We start from the raw sequence: 13,891 nt of genomic DNA, 5'->3' as shown, positions 1-13,891 counted from the left end.
ATGTATCGCATACTGTATTAGGTTCCACTGATAGCTGCTTAAAGGTATGGTGCTTTTCTATTTCTCTACAGCAGTTTTCTGTGAAGCACACTCAGACAAGCCCACAAGAAGTCATACTTTTCTGCAGTAGCTGTCAGCTTAGATCTGTGTGCACTTTGCTACTTGCACTTCTAATGAAAAAGTGACTGCAGACTCTCAGTGCTTTAATTTTCTAATTAAGCATGAGCTGCTAACAGCCCCCACATGCTTATGTTAGACACGTTTTCACCCACACACTTTGTTAATCATTTTAAAACCTTTACAAAGTGTTTTAAGAAGGTTGTAAGTGAGGAAATTGGACCCAGGATAGAATATTTTTAGACTAATTGAAATGCTGAGCTCATTTAGACGAGCTAGGCACCATTTTCTCCCTTCCACTATACAATCACTACTATTTTGCTAATTAGGTCTATGGATTACATAATTAGTTCATTATTAATTATTCATTACAATTACTTTTGATATTTCTCTGTGCCAGATTTAAGTATTCTTGATGGTTGTTAATATGGGATATAATGATGAGTGTTTGATTAATGTTTAGCTCTTATAATTATAGGCCTGTTAATATTAAATATATTAGTTTGGTTACAATGATGTAACACCAATGAGGTATTGCCTCATATGAGAAAAGAGATGAGCCATAATCTAACACAAGCACTAATTATTTTTTGTTATGTGTAACGCAGAAAATAAAATGTTTTGTTTCCAAAGTTGTCCATTATGCATGACTTTTCAATAATATACAATGTTAAATACAACATAGTAGAAAAGAGTAAAATGCACCATGGCCAAAATTATCAAAACAGGGACAGAGCACAGATATTAATGAAGCTACCTCAATTTACATCAGCTGAGACTCTGACCACAAGCACCTGCAAGTCCATATTTATGTAATTAAATGAACATGATTTTCAAAAGACCTGAGCACCTAGCAGCCCCTGTAGAAACCTATGGGAACATAAGAATATAACAAGAACATGAGGATGGTCATACTGAAGCAGATCAACAGTCCATTTAGTCCAGTATCCTATCTGCCAATAGTGGCCAATACCAGATGCCCCAGAGGGAGGGAACACAACAGGTAATCCTCATGTGATCCCTCTCCTGTTATCCATTTCCAGACAAAATGGGAGTTTCTATATACTCAGCACTATTGAAAATTATTGAAAATTAGACTAAGAATGTAATTATTTAGTTAACAGTGCTTATGTTATGTTTCCCCTCTCCAAAATGTTCATGATTACACTGCTATGCATGTTTGATCTTAAGATGCTGGTGAAGGTCAACAAGTTGCATCCTTGGGGTCCATAAATGCAGTTCACTCATTTTATGTAAAATAGGGTGGAGTATTTCACATTCATGTTGAAGATGCAGAAGTGAACCAAGATGCTATATTGTGGGATCTCTCACAGATGCTAATGTTTGTTTAGAAAACATTTTAAAGGACAGCGTGCAAAAAATCCTTTGATCTGTGGGCTGCTATAAACCCCAGACCTCAGAGATACCTACTGTGAGAAAAATGCTGTTGAATGTTAGCCCAAATATAGACGTTTTCAGACATTAACATTCATAATTGCAATGATGATTCTAGAGAGGTATGCTGTTATCCTCCAAATCAATGGAGTTACATGAATTCATTCCGACACATAATTGGTCTTCCCTTTATTCAGCACCTTGCAATGATTTCTGTGCACTGTATGGTTTCAGCATCTGAGGTCACAAAGAGGTCAGATAGTGCACCCCTGCCTGTTGTTGAGATCAATAACACTCTAAAAAGTCTAACCAAAAAAATGCAGCAATCACAAACAAATTAGCAGTTAGGAAGTTAGTAGTGCAATGTGTTTTTGCAGATGAGAAAAACAATTAGATGTCTTTGGTCTCTTGTGACAGCTAATTGAAGCAATTTGGGTTTTTTTGTTTTTTTTTTTTAATATCATGAAATTGCAGGAGCAAACAATTAGGCTGCAAACAATTTCTTTTATCAGAAGAACACTGCAGGAAAAATGCACTGTGGTACAGTAGAGTACTAATCCTTCTATGGGAATGACGAATGATACTATAGGACATTTACACTCAGAAGGAAAGTAGTCAGACAAAAATGTTCTGTAATTAATTAATAACCTGCTTCTCAAAAGAAGGAAAATCCATGTTGCCATTATTCCTTCATTGTCCCATTGTAGTGAGGAGGCATGGCCCTTCTCAGCCACAGATATGGAGGGACACACCTCAAGCCACCTGCTGAGTCAGGAGGGCCACACTTCACCTGCTGGAAGCAGAGGGAAAGGACAGGAAAGGGAAGCATAAAAGGCTGGCCTCTCTGCTCATCTGGGGAGAAGTAGCCAGAGGTAAGAGACACTGCCTCCCCATAGCTGGAAGCCCCAGAGAGAACCTCTGTTGCCTCAATGATTAACCTAAACATACAGAGTGTGCTGATGCGGTGAAACTGCTGCTAATGCCATTGGTGATATACCCAGAGGAGCCAGAAGACTACTCGTGGATCCAGGTATGCCGAAGGAGTAGAGATAGAAATGACCCAGGGTAGCCAGGCACTAGTCTTGATAGCTAGCGCACCTGAGTCCAACTCTGTGTGTTGTTGGTAAATCCCTGCTGATCGAGTGGTGGACTGGCCTGCCAGTGATATGGCTCTGGGTTAGGTTGCAATGGAGTAGGGTGGGCCTGCATCTCTCCCCTTCACAATAGATAAGGAGGCCTGTTGCATGACCTCTTACCTGGGCCAATAGACTGCAGTGATATCCATCCCTGTCCTGCAGAGAGGCCAGAGATCCCAGACTGCTATTGAGCTAGCTCTGTCTGATGGTGCGTCTAGACTACATTTTTCTTTTGAAAGAAGATATGCAAATTCAGCACGAATTTGCATATCTTCTTCCAATCGTTTTTGAAAGAGGTTTTTTTCAAAAAAGCAAGCAGTCTAGATGCAGTTCTTTTGGAAAAAAAACCAAACCTTTTTCGAAAGAATGTTGTAAACCTCATATTTTGAGGAAGAAGGGTTCTTTCAAAAAAGAGGGGTGTTTTTCCTGAAAGAATCATGTCTAGACTGCTGGCTTTTTTGAAAAAAATCACTTGGAAGAAGATATGCAAATTTGTGTCAAATTTGCATATCTTCTTCAGAAAGAAAAACATAGTCTAGACACACCTTGCCTGTGAGAGCAGAGTTCCCTGATTCCTAGTTGCCTTGTCCTGGTTGGAGGCCAGGGAGCCCAAATTGTTTTTGAACTGTTTCTGTTCCACTGCAAGAGCAGAGTCTGGATCGCTAACTACCCTGGCTGCCTTGAATATCAGGGAATCTTGGGGCTAGAGTAACTATTTCCCTGTCTGGCCAAGAGACCAGGGTACAGATTGATTGCCCAGCCCTTTCTGGAGCCCAAGGGAGATGGACTCAGGTGGCCCCACCTAACGTAAGGGTTGAGCCTTGGGAGACTGATTCCCCCACCTTGATGGGAAGGGGAGGTACAAACCCCTAGATAGACTTAATTCCCATATTGAAAGACAGATCCTGTAACACTGAAGTGAAGGAGGATGGCTCCCTCAGTCATAAATGCTGTGGGGATGACATTAGCCTTACACCCATTTTAGGAACAAGTGGCCCTTATAAATTTGCTATTCCTATTTCCCACTGGAAAAGATCTTACCTTTCACAAGCCACTGTCCTAAGGAGATCACCAGCCACACCCACACTCTGTCTTCTGCATATCTTCTATAGCTATGCTTTGCTTCCCATGACTAGCCATTAGGACAGTGGCTAGTGAAAGGTAAGATCTTTTCCAGTGAGAAATAGGAATAGCAAATTTATAAGGGCCACTTGTTCTGAATGGGACACTGACTTACATGGGTCTCACATTTAAGTTAGGGATTTTAAAGGATTTCTCAGGCATAAATATGTCATTGTAGGAGGATTTTAGTCATTTCCTGCGATTATATTACCCTTATTAGCCTTTTTGTCATAAAAAAACTATTATAAGAATTACTGTTGTCAATAGTAACAAGTATTGTTGCAACACCTAGAGGTTCCAGTCCTATTGAGTTAGTGTAACGGAGTAGGAGATGCTCAGGTAATATTATGCATAACTGTTACATCCCCCTCCCAGCTCTTCCTCTCGTTCAGCGGTTCCCAACCTTTTCCAGGTGGGGACCCATTTTGACAATTCAGGAAGACTTGGTGACCCAGGGCAATTAAAAAAATATGTGAATGGCTCCTTAAGAGCCACCTGTCGATCCTTTTGAAATGTAATGGTGATCCATATTTGGGGCCCGACCCATAGGTTGGACCCTGCTCTAGGTCCAGATTACTTCTCCCATTAGCATAATTAAGTTAGAGCAGCACTCATGCTTATATAAAGGAGCAGAGGGACTGGGACCCAGCCCCATAACTGCAGACATGTCTTTTGAATCTGCATGGATCTGCAACTGAGTTTAGAGAGGGCTGGACTTAACTCTGATATTTATAACCTCTTCCCCTTGCACCTGTGGCTCTGGCAGGCTCAGCTCTTGGATGCTGACCTGGATGCCCACAATGAAAATTTCCAACACTGCTTCAAGAACCACTAATGAACATGTCTAGGACCTGCCACACCCTACCTCTGAATGCTTCCAGGCCCCTCTAGCTGAGATGCCCTGCCCTGTCCTTTGCACATGTGCAGAACACAGGAGTATTTCAATTGATTTCTGCATCTTTTCCCCCACTGCTTCTCTCCCTTTCTTTGAGCTAGGCAAAGTCAAATGTTGTCATATGTCATTGACAATAGATGTGATACCAACACATAATAAAAAGATGGTTCCAGCCCCAAAGAATCAACACTCTAGGTAAAAGAAGAGAATCAACAGATGGATACAGCAATAGGAGAAAGGAAATGGTGAGACAATTATGATCCGTTTATTAAGCAACATTTCAGCACACCAACTGACTAGCTACCTCAAGTGTTTTGTAGGCATGGTTACAGAAACTTGTTTTAAGGAAGACATTGCAGTGGCTTTGTAGATTTTAATGGGGAGCTTCTCCCATGCTTGGAAGAAAGCATGAACATGTTAACGGAAAATAACAGGCCATTGAGACTGGCATACTGTCACAGCAGAGTTGGGATTTGATGTCTCAGCAGCACATGGGAGGTGATAAATTGAGCCAGAATAGACTATGGTGATTCTTCCAACTAAAGTCACAGAGTTTAAAGCCAGAAGGAACTGCTAAATTATCTTGTCTGACTCGATCCACACGTCTATACAAGCGACACCATCACAAGACCTAACCACATAAGTCACAACATCAGGGGCTAATACAACTGCATGCACATCCTCTAATGTTTTATATGCCATCAAGTGCCAGCTATGTCCCTCTGCCATGTATATTGGCCAAACTTGACAGTCTCTATTACAAAGGATAAATGGATACAAATCTGATATCAGAAATGGTCACACACATAAACCTGTTGGGGAACATTTTAAACCTGCCTGGTCACTCATTAATGGGTTTAAAAGTAGCCAATTTTCTACAAAGGGATTTCACCAGGCAATTACAGAGTGTGTGAAATTGACATTCATCTGCAAATTTGACACTGTTTCCCTGGGTTTGAACAATGGCCACCAACACCACCCTAAAAGGGCCACTGAAATAAGACTGAAGTATCCAGAGGAATCCAGACTATTATATTGACAAAATATAAAATTGATTTTACAGGAGACACTGCCTACCCTAGAACTATGTCATTAGAATGACAGAAATCTAATTGTTTTAACCTATGGTATTGTACTCGTTGTTTTCTTTTACACACTTCTTGACCTACTCCTGTTTGATTACAAAGTTTAATCTAACTATGTTAGTGTTTGGAAAAGGATGAAATATACTGCTTTCTGTAGCTTTGCAACTGTAAATGACATTTTTAATTAAACAACAATTGCAACCCAAGGCATTTCCTGGCATTAATGACTGGCTATAAAAATTGATTGCCTAAAGCAGACTTGCTCATCATTAATTTCTCATCAAAAATGCTGTGGGCTCTGATCCCCTTTGCTATTATAAGCACTTGGATTCAAAGGCAAATTAAATGATTTGCCTTTTTCTGCCCTAGATTATGGGAACCTCAGTGATACACAAAGATTGAGTATTGACTTCATTGACTTTTATGTATTCAGGACATTTTTCAAATAGAAAACTTTTGAGCCCTTCTCATGCTATGTAAGGCACACTTGCAACCTCAGGGAGACAAACATCTTTTTAATGTATATCTAACTTATGGCAGCCCATGCGAGGTGCAGCAGGCCTTGCTAGCTTAGCACTGAGATACATGAAACACTCCTTAGCTTGAGCTAAGGGGAAGGGCTGTGATGGGGTTCCTCCTTCCACAGACAGAGAAGGGGTTAATCATGCCCTGCCCCAGGAGCAATGGAAGTGAGTCCTCCAGACAACCCAGAGATGGTGCATAAAGTACAGCCAGTCAGGGAGGATTTGCAGGGAGCAACCAATTCATCTGAAGAAGTGGGTTGTGCCCATGGAAGCTCATGATACCATCTACATGTTTTGTTAGTCTTTAAGGTACCACAAGACTATTCGTTGTTTTTAAAGTTTTTCCAGTTACAGAGTAATATAGCTACCCTTTGAAGCTTTCCAATCAGGGCCTGGCAGGCTTAGCATAAAAGGGAGCTGAAGGGCAGAGTAGATTAGGCTCCCAGCAGCAAATAGGGAGTAAAGTGTGGGTCCCTAGAGGGCTGAGAGAAGTGTAACTTCTTTGGACAGAACAGTGGTTGACTCCTGGAACTGAGCAGCTGAGTGCTCTGAGATGAGGGTGAAGAAAGGGCTGAGACCATAAGGAAGCAGCCCAGGGAAATAGAACAACATTAAAAGAGATTACACAGAAGCAGCAGGAAGGTGCTAGTTACTGGCCTGGGTCCCAGAGTAGTGGGCAAGCCTGCTCCTTCCCACAGTTGTACCTGGGGTGTTGAAGATATCCCCCACCCTCCTCTGGAAGGGGAAAATGTAGATGACCTAGCTGGAGGAACAGTCACAGTGAGGTAGCCATGTTAGTCTGATCTTGGTAAAGCAAAAAAAGCAGTCATGTAGCACTTTAAAGACTAACAAGATAGTTTATTAGGTGGTGAGCTTTTATGGGGCAGACCCACTTCTTCAGATCACTTCTTTCTGCTGGAAGAAAGAGTTGCAAAGAGGAAACTGAGCTTCTGAGAGCTGAGAGAGAAGTTTTAGGTGGGAGCAGACACAGAGTACTGGTGTGCAGACTGTGGTTGCCAGCCCCAAACTAATCCCTATCATGCCCATGAGGTGCTGGTCTTATGATGATTGCTGCATTCTGTGGGGAAAAAAAGCCTACACATTTTCATTTAATAATTGTAATGTTTTTAGTGCAAATTTAGAGTTCATAGAAGTTACCGAGATGGCAGCCAGCGGGATCTTGCTATTTATCCTCAAAACAGAGGCAGGAGGAGGAGTGATTATTCAAATTCCACCATGCTTCTGGGTCGGTGTGTTTCCTGCATGACTTATCCTCTGTCTCTTAGCCCAGCTTTACACTAGGGCATTATTTTGAAATAACCATACTTAGGTTGAATTTATAAGTGAAACATCCACACTACGAAGCCCAATATTTGAAATAAGGGGACACTTCATTTGAAATCTGTACTCCTGCTTTCTTCAGGGAATAATGCTAATTTTGAAATAGTTATTTCAAAATAGAACTAGTGTGGACACTCTGGTGCTACTATTTCGAAATAACTACTTCTCAGAGTAATTTAAGCTAATTATTCCCCTGTGCTTCCAGGGGCTTTAAATCAAGGTAGCACGTCCACATTAATAAAGCCTGCCTCAGACTAAGTTTCAGGCTTCCCTGTAGAGGGGGCATGCTGCTTTGATTTAGTAAAATCAGAAGTTAAGTTGAATTTGGTTATTTTGATATAATTTCCTGGTGTAGACATGCCCTCAGAGGATACGTTGGACACCATATCCAGTCAGGCCTTAGCTTCTCAGCTGAGACTGTCAAAGTAGTGCTGCTTTTTCTTAGTTCTTGTGATGTTTACATTTCTATAGGGTGACAGAAACCAGCCATCAACCATGAAATTGCAGCAACTCTTTTCCTAGTTAAGATCTGAATTGTCTTATACAGTCTAGGTTAGTAATGTAATCTCAATGCTAGTTATCTGGACCATCTAATCACTAAAATAAGGGTAGTCTATTAATGCTCTTTTTCCATTTCTCTGCCTTGCACTACACTGTGAACTTATGTTAGTGGTTATACTGACCTACCCCCAGTGTAGACAATTCTGTCAATTAGAGGTTTCTCTAGTCAACAAGGCTACCGGCTCTCAGGGAGGTGGAGCACCCACACCAATGTGAGATGCCTAGAAGCATCTTAAGTAAATGTTACTGCTTCCCTGCTATTAACATAGACAAGCTCTGTGTCTTCTGCCGTTGGTGTGAAAATGTTTCCTGCAGCCTAACTTGCTGCCCACATATCTATTTGATTACTGTGCAGTACAATCTCAGAAATCCTCAAAAACCAAAGTGATAGAAATGTAGCCATGTTAGTCTGGGGTAGCTGAAGCAAAATGCAGGACAATGTAGCACTTTAAAGACTAACAAGATGGTTTATTAGATGATGAGTTTTCGTGGGCCAGACCCACTTCCTCAGATCAAATAGTGGAAGAAAATAGTCACAACCATATATACCAAAGGATACAATTAAAAAAAATGAACACATATGAAAAGGACAAATCACATTTCAGAACAGGAGGGGGATGTGGGGGGGGGGGAGGAAGGAAGGTAAGTGTCTGTGAATTGATGATGTTAGAGGTGGGGAGAGTGGGATGTTTGTGAGTTAATGGTATTAGAGGTGATAATTGGGGAAGCAATCTTGGTAATGGGTAAGATAGTTTGAGTGTTTGTTCATTCCTCTTTGGAGGGTGTCAAATTTTAACATGAATGACAGTTCAGAGGATTCCCTTTCAAGTGCGGATGTAAAAGGTCTTTGTAGCAGAATGCAGGTGGTTAAGTCATTGAGAGAGTGTCCTTTCTGGTTAAAATGGAAAGAAACTGTTTTTTCTTTGTGATCTTGTCTGATATCTGTTTTGTGGGCATTAATCCTTTGGCGAAGCGTCTGAGATGTTTGTCCAATGTACATAGCAGACGGACACTTTCGGCACATGATAGCATAGGTTATATTTCTGGATGCGCAGGAATATGTGTTCTTGATCTTATCACTCACTTGGTTAGGTCCAATAATGGTATCAGCAGAATGAATATGTGGACAAAGCTGGCAACGGGGTTTGTTGCAAGGGAAGATCAATCCATTAAGATCAACATACTGCACTGACTACAGTGAAAGATTCTGCCTCACACTATCCAAGAAATTAAGAAATCACCTGATAAGTATTTTATACAAGAAACAGAAAACCATCAAGAATGACATTTCTAACTTAGATCGTCTCATCTCAGGACAAACATCCACACTGACTAACACCTTGCAAGACTTTTGTTCCACCAGACAAGAAATCTACTATACACACTTCTATTCCCTACAACAAAGAAAAGACAATAAATTTTCTAACCTACTCCATACCACTGGCTACAACAGCAACTGCCTCAACACACCGGATAATATTGTTAACCTCTCCAGCTACAAACTCAATCCAGCAGAAGAGTCAGTCTTGTCCCGGGGTCTCTCTTTCTGCCCCACGTCCCCCACAAACTGGATACAATTTTGTGGTGACCTTGAGGCTTTTTTTCCGCCGCCTCCGCCTCCGAGAATATTTCCAAACCACCAATGTACATCAATCTGACCTACCAGATCCCCCCTATCAACACCAAAGGAAAAATAATCCTATATGGACTCCCCCTGACGGTCGGAATTACAATCTGGATTTCTATATACACAGCTTCCGCAACAACGCACAGACTGACATTATTCGCAAACGACAACAAACGACACACAATCTTAGCCGCGCTGAACACCATGCCATCCAGAGTCTCAAAAACAACCTGGACATTATAATCAAACCAGCTGACAAAGGGGGTGCTGTGGTCATTATGAATAAGGCCGACTATAACCAGGAGGCAACCAGACAACTCTCGAATACCACATTTTACAAACCTCTCCCCTCTGATCCCACCTTGGAATACCAAAAGAAACTACACTGTCTCCTTAAAAGCCTCCCCACAGCTACTCGGGAACAAATCCACAGAGAAACACCTTCTGACCCCCGACCTGGATTGTTCTATCTACTTCCCAAGATCCATAAACCTGGGCACCCCGGACGTCCCATCATCTCTGGTATTGGCACGCTCACTAATGGTCTATCCAGCTATGTAGACTCTCTTCTCAAACCCTTCGCAACCAATACCCCCAGCTATCTCCGAGACACTACTGACTTCCTAAGGAAACTACAAAACATCGATAACCTCCCCAATAACACCATCCTTGCCACCATGGATGTAGAAGCTCTATATACCAACATCCCACATGAAGACGGATTACAAGCAATTAGAAACACTATCCCAGAGGACACTACTGCCAACCTGATAGCAGACCTATGTAACTTTGTTCTCACCCACAATTATTTCCAGTTTGAGAACAACTTATACCTCCAGATCAGCGGCACAGCCATGGGTACACGCATGGCCCCACAGTATGCTAACATCTTTATGGCTGACCTAGAACGTTTCCTCAACTCCCGTCCCCTTTCACCCCTTCTCTACCTACGGTACATCGATGACATCTTTATGATCTGGACGCATGGCCAAGAAACACTGGAGATATTCCACAGAGATTTCAACAATCTACACCCCACCATCAACCTCATCCTGGACCATTCTACACGAGAGATCCACTTCCTGGACACCACAGTACAAATCAACAATGGAAAATTAGACACCACTCTCTACAGAAAACCCACTGACTCATACAGTTACCTACATGCTTCCAGCTCCCATCCAGAACACACCAAACGATCCATCGTCTATAGCCAAGCCCTTCGATACAACCGCATCTGCTCTAATCCCACTGACAGAGACCAGAAGCTTCAGGATCTCTACCAAGCATTTATAAACCTCAACTACCCACCCGGTGAAATAAAAAAGCAAATTGAAAGAGCCAGACGAATACCTAGAAACCATCTACTTCAAGACAGACCCAAGAAAACCAACAATAGAACACCACTTGTCATCATCTACAACCCCCAACTTAAACCTGTCCAACACATTATCAATAAACTACAGCCTATACTGGAACAGGATACCATACTCCAAGAGGCTCTGGGAGACAGACCCATAGTCTCCTATAGACAGCCACCTAACCTCAAAATGGTTCTTACCAACAACCACAGGACATACCGCACTACCACCAACCCTGGTACCGTCCCTTGCAACAAAACCCGTTGCCAGCTTTGTCCACATATTCATTCTGCTGATACCATTATTGGACCTAACCAAGTGAGTTATAAGATCAAGAACACATATTCCTGCGCATCCAGAAATATAACCTATGCTATCATGTGCCGAAAGTGTCCGTCTGCTATGTACATTGGACAAACATCTCAGACACTTCGCCAAAGGATTAATGCCTACAAAACAGATATCAGACAAGATCACAAAGAAAAAACAGTTACTTTCCATTTTAACCAGAAAGGACACTGTCTCAATGACTTAACCACCTGCATTCTGCTACAAAGACCTTTTACATCTGCACTTGAAAGGGAATCCTCTGAACTGTCATTCATGTTAAAATTCGACACCCTCCAAAAAGGAATGAACAAACACTCAAACTATCTTACCCATTACCAAGATAGCTTCCCCAATTATCACCTCTAATACCATTAACTCACAAACATCCCACTCTCCCCACCTCTAACATCATCAATTCACAGACACTTACCTTCCTTCCCCCCCCCCTCCCCGCATCCCCCTCCTGTTCTGAAATGTGATTTGTCCTTTTCATATGTGTTCATTTTTTTTAATTGTATCCTTTGGTATATATGGTTGTGACTACTTTCTTCCACAATTTGATCTGAGGAAGTGGGTCTGGCCCACGAAAGCTCATCATCTAATAAACCATCTTGTTAGTCTTTAAAGTGCTACATTGTCCTGCATTTTGCTTCAAAAACCAAATGCACTCCCAGGAGATCAAGTTTAGCTGAGAAATGTGCCTTTGGCAAAAGAATGGTGATGATGTGACTGGAAGAGGCAATTAGGCCAAGTCTAATGTTGGTCAATTCATTAGCTTTTGAAAGTAGTCAACACAAATCTGCATCAATGGAAACCCAATCTGGGAGAGAGAGAACACTTTTTTCTATTTCTGCAGCAAGCGTTTGGTAATCTGCATGCACTGTCCTACCTTTTCCCCCAATAATGCTAACCTACTTATTGGCTTGCTAAAAATCTGATTAAAATTAAATCATTTCACAATACTAAGCGAACAATAAAGAAGGCAGCAGAAGGCAAACACAAGAGATAAGAAACAAGATGTACACAGTGAAAGCAGCAAATGAGCAAATAAAGAAAATAGGGTAGTAAGATAAAACAGATGCCAGGGAAATTCAGACAAGATAAGATCATGAATTTCTTGATTTTTTTTTAATTTGCCCCACAGCTTTTCACTGCTTGGACTCAGGGGACTGTATTGCGTACAAGGGCAAAATATAGATGAACTTTGTTAAATGACCACTTTTCTGCCAGGAAGCCTGCTGCTAGATGCTGAATTAGTATCGGAAAAAGTTCCTCAACCTAGTCAATAGAATCAGTATGCTCTGTGCTTCTCTCAATCTGTACACACATTTCCTCTTGACACAATTGCAATTCAAGGTCTGTACAAAGTACTTAGTCAATATAGTCTCAGAGGGATAGTCATGTTAGTTTGAAACTTCAAAAATGAGTAGTCATGTGGCACCTTAGAGACTAACAAAAAGTATATATAGTATCATGAGCTTTTGTGGGCAAAGCTCATCTGAAGAAGTGAGTTTTGCCCACGAAAGCTCATGATATGAATCTACTTATTTTGGGAGTCAATATAGTAATTCCTACCATTAAGAACAGAGTGAATTTTTGTGCAGTGAATTTAACCCTTCTTTTCACCTTGGAATTTTCACCTAACATATATTGTCCCCAACTCTGAAAAGACTTACTCACATCATGAATAGTTGCAATGAAGTCAGTGGGACTGCCCACAGTACTTAAAGTGAAGCAGGCTCACAATTCTCTGCAGAATCAGTGTTCCTATTTTTATTAATTTGTTGTTAGTGACCATCATTATGGAAACCTATTAGTTCACTCTGAAGCTCTTACAACTACGGCTGTGCTCCAATATTATGATGTTCTTGATAAGGTGTGTCACACTGTCTTTAGTATGGCTCATGACTGTAATTGCCTGCCTCCAGGCAAGCTGTCAAAATGAGGGCAGAGACCAGAAACTGGTGGTATGTTTTAACTAATGCCTATAGCATTGACCAGAGCTGGCACATGGTTTACCAACCTCACAACTTACATTACAGTAATGCCCAGGACCCAACAAAGAATACGGGGGAGGGGAACATTGTGCTAGACACTGTACAAGTAAATCGGTAGACAGTCCCTACCCCAAAAAGCACACTGTCTGTATAGGGATGGTATCAAAATCTGAAAATACTAGAATGTGGGTTATTGGTGAATAACTCCATTCAACTATTTCTTTTGCTTTTGGGCATTGTCTATATTATTCTGCTAAGTGTTATGATGTCCCATGACATTGTTTCTGTTCTTTGGCCAGATGACTGAAACTTTTCTAAACTGAGGGTAGCGTGTCTATCAAGACTTACTAATAGCAAATGCTCATTTTTACAATTTAATATCAATGTTCGTAAGTGAATA

This window comes from Pelodiscus sinensis, chromosome 6, assembly GCF_049634645.1.
Source record: "Pelodiscus sinensis isolate JC-2024 chromosome 6, ASM4963464v1, whole genome shotgun sequence".
In the NCBI taxonomy this organism is placed as follows: Eukaryota; Metazoa; Chordata; order Testudines; family Trionychidae; genus Pelodiscus; species Pelodiscus sinensis.
The sequence above is the reverse complement of the archived record's forward strand: the minus strand, read 5'-3'. Positions refer to the sequence as shown.